The sequence below is a fragment of the Carcharhinus amblyrhynchos genome, chromosome 24 (assembly GCF_965287045.1).
Source record: "Carcharhinus amblyrhynchos chromosome 24, sCarAmb.v2.hapA, whole genome shotgun sequence".
Classification (NCBI taxonomy): Eukaryota; Metazoa; Chordata; class Chondrichthyes; order Carcharhiniformes; family Carcharhinidae; genus Carcharhinus; species Carcharhinus amblyrhynchos.
This window is the reverse complement of record NC_137347.1, coordinates 32,065,937-32,073,454: the sequence shown is the minus strand read 5'-3', so window position 1 is coordinate 32,073,454 and position 7,518 is coordinate 32,065,937.

The following is a 7,518-nucleotide window of genomic DNA, read 5'->3' as shown; positions in this document are numbered from 1 at the left end:
TCAAGCATGGGAGTTTTACACAGCAATGAGGTAACAATAGGTTCTGTGATATTGGAGGTTCTGTGGCAATAGGGGTAACTGGTACTCACCTGCTACTGGGAGTTGACACTGAAGGCACAGAATACACAAGCCTTCTAATAGCAGCCTTAAATGCTATTGACTGAGGGCACCCATAAAATTCTGCTGAATTATGCCATTGGTATGAAGCCAAATTGGGTCACTCTAATGCACATTCTACATACACAAGAAGAACCCGTCAATCTGTCCTGCCTCTTACAGAGGTCTAGAGAAATGCAGGGATTATTTTTGTCTCTACTATTTTGTATTAAGCATCGCATGGGTAGCACATTCTGAGAAGACCAGATAGTTGAAATATCGTACAAGCTGCAACATTGCCCCATTCTTATTCGACCAACACATTATTTTACACCAAGCACAAAACAGGAATCTCTTGTCCCCTTATTTGTGAATCGTTTGGTCCTTCCTAACTAAAGATGCTGGAAAATTAGATTAAATGAGCAGCTAGTTTTTTTTTCTCTTTTTTGGCCGGCACGGACAAGATGGGCTGCATGGCCTCTTTCTACACCAAAGCATTTTAATGGTTCCTTATCCCAGTGTAAATGTGAGTATGTGAGTGCAAGGGAAAGAATGGGTGTCAATGCGAGCGCACGAGCATGCAACATGCAGCATAGTTATTGGGTGAGTGTGTCATTGTGCCACCTGCCATCAATGAGAAGGGAAGTTGAACGTTATGCCACACTTGACTGTGCATCACCTCACTTAGATTGAATCTTTGTTTTGTGTGTTAAGAGCAAAGAGACATGTAAACATAATGAATCTCCCATGGTCGATAGGAATGTTTGTGAGCGTGCTGAAGCCAGGCCATCACAGTTCACAGACTCACTTACCTTGCCAAGCCTCTTCATGAAGTTGAATTTCTGCCTTATCTTTATTGCCTTCCCCTGCTCGGCAACCTCTTCCCAGGCAGCCCTGACTGCAGCTTGGTCATGACGGTACCACTCTATTCCCATAGAGGATTCCAATTTCTGGAAATTGGCAGACTCCAGGCTCATCTCAGCAGAAAGCACAGAAGAACCAGTGACTACCCAACAAAACCAGAAGTTAGAAATAAGCCAGTGGAAAGTGTAAAAGGACCAAAATTCAGAGAACAAAATCATGGTTACCTAAAGAGAGAATAGAATCACAATCTTCACAGTGTGCATCTAAACAGAAGTGGAGGTCTAGCTACACCATTATATGTTGTGGACACAGAGATCCTGCCCCAGATTGAGAAATCCAGCAGGATTCTGAGCTTCCAGCACAGACACAAGCCACACTGAGAGCGTACCTACCTGTTGGTAAGGCAAGTGGACAACCAGTGGAGGAGCCTGGTGCTGTGATAATATGAAATGCATAGGGAGAAAAGAACATTTAACTTTAAGAAACTAGACAATTTGCTCTAGAAAGGACTATGCATCATTTCACAATGGGATGGATCTACTAACATAAAAATCCTGCTAAACATGAGGTTAAATGCTGGAAAATTGTTCGTGCTTTCTGCATAGCTCACCAGCTCGAGACAATGGAGGCTCATTCTGACAGTTCACTAAACATTCTTATGTAATATATTGGATTGGGTTCATTCATTCAGCACCATGAGGTTTGGTCAGCAAGTGGGGGCCAGTTGCCAGGAAGGTGGCTGCAGCCTTATCTAGCAACTTAAATGGCTAATCCTCAGATATAGAAACCTGAGAAGAATCAGTTGTCAAACTTCCCCTTTTTGTTCTCATAAGAAGTAATAGTTTGCAGAAATCTAGTAAAGGTGCCAGACAGAAAGAGAGATAGTGAAATAGAGAGAGAGTATGAGAGGCATGAGAAAGAGTCAGAGAGAGAGAGAGAGAAAGCGCAACAGATAAAGAGAAGACGCACATCAAATATTTTTGAGAGGTTGGTGGGCTGCTGCCCATTGTCTCAGAAAGGAAATTTCAGACTTACCCAAAGGACTTCTTCTGTCTCCTGATCTGTTTCTGCCCAGTAGAAAATCTCCAGCTCTTCCCACTCAAGCCCCAGTTAAAGCTGCAACGAGGTCCTATGATGTAATAGGGCCTCAATTTGCATAAATTTATGAGGCTCCCACCAGCTTTATTAGGAGGGGTGACTTAAAGCTTGACCAAACAGGTAGGCTTGAAGCCACATAACAGTGGATAAACAGGTAGAGAGTTATAGAGATGAAATTCTAGACTTTATGGCCTAGACAGATACAGAAATGGAAATCAACAATGGACAAAGGGATTGGGGAACAGACAAGAGGCTAGGGTCAAAGCAATAATTTGATCTGATTTTATTTATTATATTATTGTCACATGTATTAGAATACAGTGAAACGTGTTATTTCTTTGGCACAATGCAGACAAAACATACCGTTCATAGAGAAGGAAAGAGCATTGTTAGAGAGTTTATAAGAGTTAGAGTAGAGTTATAAAAGCATAGACCGAGAGTAAAAGATAGAATTAGAGGGTATGCTCAACCTGACATGATTAATTAAAGGTATGCTGGGCACAGCTCGCAAAAAGTCGCCTCGCTATAGTGCCGTATTGAAGTTCATGCAGGAGTGGGGAGTTGGTAGTTAGGGTTGGTGCCTTTTTCAAGTTCACGATTCTGTCTTGGCGGCATGGTGGCACAGTGGTTAGCACTGCTGCCTCACAGCACCAAGGACCGGGGTTCAATTCCTGGCTTGGGTCACTGTCTGTGTGGAGTTTGCGCATTCTCCCTGTCTGCGTAGGTTTCCTCCGGGTGCTCCGGTTTCTTCCCACAGTCCAAAGATGTGCAGGTTAGGTTGATTGGCCATGATAAATTGCCCCTTAGTGTCAGGGCTAGCAGTGCAAATACATCGGACTACCAGAATAGAGGCTGGGTGGGATTGTATTTGGTCCAGACTCAATGGGCCGAATGGCCTCCTATACTGTAGGAATTCTATGATTCAGAGATAGGATGGACAAGGCCCTGAAAGGATTAACATAAGAATGAACATGCTAAAATTTGAGACCTTTTGAACACTGGGAGCCAATTGAAGTCTTTGGGTATAGGGATGATAGATAAATAGGACTGGTCCGGATTAGGTGGTTTTTGTGATGGAGAGGATATTGTGTTAAAAGCTCAGGTCAGGTCAGATAGTACACAGGTTGCAATCTGGTTGAATCCCAGACAATGACCAGGGAGAAGAATGGAATTGGTGGCTCAGGATAGATTTTGTAGTAAGAACTGAAGATGATGGCCCAAATGTTTAACTGGAACAAAGTGCGGCACCTCAAATCTGTCAGCAAGCATTATGACAAATCAGAGACAATGAAAGAGTCCAGAGTGGCAGTAGTGAGGTAGAATTGAGTCTTGTCAGTATGTATGTGAAATCTGAGGTTGTTTTTTAGGATGATATCATTGAGGAGCCCCATATAGATGACAAACAGTAGAGAGCCGAGATAGATCCTTGGGTAACTCCGGAGGCAATGATTTCGGAATGGGAAGCCAATGTAGGAGGTTCTCTGGTTATGATTGAATTGAGGAACTGATGGCGTAGTGGTATTTTCATTGGCCTAGTAACTCAGAGACCCAGGGTAATGATCTGAGGACCTGGTCTGAATCTCACTAGAGCAGATGGTGAAACAAATCTGGAATTAAGGCTAATGATGATTATGAAATCATTGTCAATTGTTGCAAAACCTCATCTGGTTCAATAGTGCCTTTGGGCAGGAAATCTGCCACCCTTATCGAGTGTGACCTCCATGTGACACCAGCAAGCCACTCAGTTCAAGGGCAATTAAGGATGGCTCAGCCAGCAATGCCCACATCCTGAACAATTAATTTTAAAAAGACAGGAGAGGAACCAGGTGAGGTAATCCAGCTGGACAACAGAGAAGATATGTTGATGGTGTGATTAACCATATCAGGTTGAGACAGATTGAGAAGGATGAGGGGGGATAGTTTACCACAGTCACTTTCAGACAGGATGTCATTTGGGACTTTGATTGGGGCCAATTTAGGGCTGTTAGAATTGTAGAGATCTGAATGCAAAAATTTAGCATATTCAGAGAATGCAGGAAATATAGGCGCAGATTTGGGTTGGAATAACAGGAAGAAGAAATATATAAACCCCTACATGGTAAGTTGAAATGAGAGAGGCAGGACTAATTTACAACAAGTTAAAATTGAGCTAGCCTCCTGTTTGAAACAGTGTTAAATCAAACAAAAATTCCAAATTTGAAGTGGTGCTGAAATCTTTACACAGGGTGAATGGTTAGTGGTCAGCAGCAGGAACAAACTGGCTTTCTTCTCCTCTCACTCTTCAAATTTGCTGAGGCATTTAGTGTTTCTGATCAACTGTGACCAGCGTAGCTGGCAGAGTCTGGGAACTAAAGGGGATCTGCTTTTCATATTTCTGTGTCACCCCAGAGACTCAGCTACTGGGCAGTAGGACTTCATTCAGTGTCTCCATTTCAGAGGTTAATAAATGATTTGATCAGACGGTTAGCCTGACAGACCCAGGGACTCATTGAAGATCACATAATCCTGCCAGAGGTGCTGTTCTGTGTAGAGCGAAGTAATTACACTGTCACTGCAGATTGTTCATTGCCTTTGGACATAACCGACTGACTGCTCTCAATGTAGTTAATGTCTAACTATTTAATCAAACCTTTTGATTCAAATAAAGGTCATGCAAACTTCATTAGCCAGTGCCTGAAATGACTGTACAGCAGCACTTTGTCTCTATGAAATCTCAATTTCCTCTCAGAGTTTCATAGATTTATTTATAAATCTATTAATTGTGAATTTCTGCTTGTGACAAATAAGAACGACATTATTTTCTCATTTTTCCTTCTCAGTATAGCCATCAAACATTCCCAGGACAGGTACAGCACAGATTAGATACAGCATAAAATTCCCTTTACACTGTCTCATTAAACATTTAAAACATAGGTTAGATACAGAGTAAATCTCCCTTAACTGTCATAAAATTAGCCTAAATGCAGCCGCAAGAAAGCTATTTTCCTACCAGTAAGATTTATTAATTTATTGCTCCAAACATTCTTTTGTTTGAAGCAATGCAAAAGCCAATTTAATTTTGAATTTTGCCCCCTCCCCCAACCCCACTGCAAATTATAATTCACTTCTGGATCTAAGATTGACGAGCTATAGTTTTCTCTTCAAGGTGTCTCACATTTCAGTGAATTATGAAGTGCAATTTTCCTCTCTACAACATTGCAGCTCATCGCCACAGGTGTGGAGATAATTTGCAGAATAGATGGGAAACGAATCAAACTACGCCGCCTTCTATCCAAAATCAAAACCATTCCAACCTTCTCATAAAGCTTCTGTGTGCAGATGACACTGGTGTGCATGTCACCTTGAAACTGAGCTCCAGGTTAAAGGCAAAATACTGCTGGAATCTGAAAAAAGCGGTACTTCTTCAGAGTAGGTAATCTTTTTCAGATTCCAGGTCATTGTTGACTCCTTCTCCAAAGGATATGAGAAAAGGACATTTCATTAGGTGGGCAGTAAACTAAGGTCCTCTTCCAACCAGTTGCCACAGCAAAACACCTGCCCCCATCGATTAAAACCAGTGGTGAGATCCTGGAAAATTGTGGACCATTTTTCATATTTTACAAGGATAACAAAATTCATCATTGCCTGAAGCAAAAGCTGCACTTGGAACTCAGTCTTGGCAGGAGACTGCCAGGAAGACAGATGTTTTCAAAGCATTCCTGAAGGAGTCAAACATATCTGCCAACTCATGGGGATTCTGGTTTGTGACAGGCCAAAATGGGGAAGGCTGACTTGGGAATGAGTTGAACGCAGAGATACTTGCTTGCAAACATGCAAAATGAAGACAAGGTGTCTGAAAGAGTGCACAGACTTCCAAATAACCCATCTATCCAACCCTCTGAGTACCACTGACCCGCATGTGGCAGCCTGCATATTGTGTATTGAATTTATCAGTCATCTCAGAACCTATCAACTGGAGTGGAAACAAGTTACCCTCCAAGAACTGCCTAGAGATACTGTTCCAGTGACTACTCTCCAGTTTTCTGCAGCTTTTGAGATCCTATTGATGTAAAATGTGTGGTGCAACTGCTCAGTGATTAAAGTGTCCCATTTGTTGTAAAAACTTTCAAGTCTTTCAATTCCCGAGCACCCTCCTATATCTGTCAGATCATCACATGCTGTATCACTGTGTTAAATCAATGCTGCTCTTTCGAGCTGTCCTTTCATCAGGTTAGCACTTGGGATCAGAACTTTCCACTGGATCCACAATCAGATAAACATTTCCCCAGTCACTGAGAGGAAAGTAACAAAGAAGTGTCAGCTCATATAAGAAACTACTGAATGTTGAAGTGCCACAAACACAGAGCCTTGGATCCTGGCACAGGTCGGCCATAGCGATTTATAGTAACAGGATTGCCATGGAGACTACTGGCAGGTATACAATTTGTACTTAATGTAAGTCATAGCAAAACGACACGGAAGCAGACTACTATCTCCAAGGCAACACATCACCAATGGACATCAGAGCTCTTTTTTTTCATCTTGTGCAGATTTCTCATCGTTAAAATAGTGTTGTAATCTCATGGATTACAGGACAGAAGGAGTCATTAAATCAAATGGTTTCAGTTGAGGGACTCATTACTGAGTGACAATCTGAATGTTACTACCTCAGGGTTACTTTCGGGGTTGAATTTCATTTCAATATTGCTGTCAGCTCAGCTCAACCAATCAGAATAACCATCCACGGCCAGCAGAAGAAAGATTTCCTGAAGGCACCGGAACTTTCTGAAATGATGAAAAGAATCTAAACTAAATGTTATTAAAGGGAATGGAACCGCTTGGACGAGGTAGCTCGGTGGAAATGGAGAGAAGGATGTGGTGAACATTTTCAGGTTGGCAGGATGTGGCTACTGTTGTTTCCCAGAGATATGAACTGGGAACTCTTTGTCTTTCTATTTATACATCTTGTTGTAATACAAGTTAAATAATATCAAAATTTGCTGATGGTGTCCACTTAGTGGCCTTAGCAACCTGGCAAAGAGTGCAGATGTCTTCACGATATGACCGTGAGGAGAAATGAGGTCCTGAACCCCATTGAGAATCAGCACCTTTCAGAAGAGGGCTAATGAATTATTTCGGTTTTGGAAAAATATTGCATTCGCAGGGCTAATGCCTGGGTATCTCTGACCCAACAGGGCTAATGCCTGGGTATCTCTGACCCAACAGGGCTAATGCCCAAGCACCTGTCACCCAGCAAGGCTAATGCTCGGGTACATTTCACTCAGTGGAATAATACTGAGATATCCTTGCACAGTTCCACGTTGATTTTAAGCTATAACAAAGAGGTGGTGGCACTGCCTCTTTAAAATGAAAGTCCTGCCTGCTGGAAACTGACTTTGATATTTCCACCGATAAATTTACTGATGGCTAAGGCAGTAGTTCTCGTTCTCTGGTTGGCTGTGCTACGATGCGCTGGGAGTC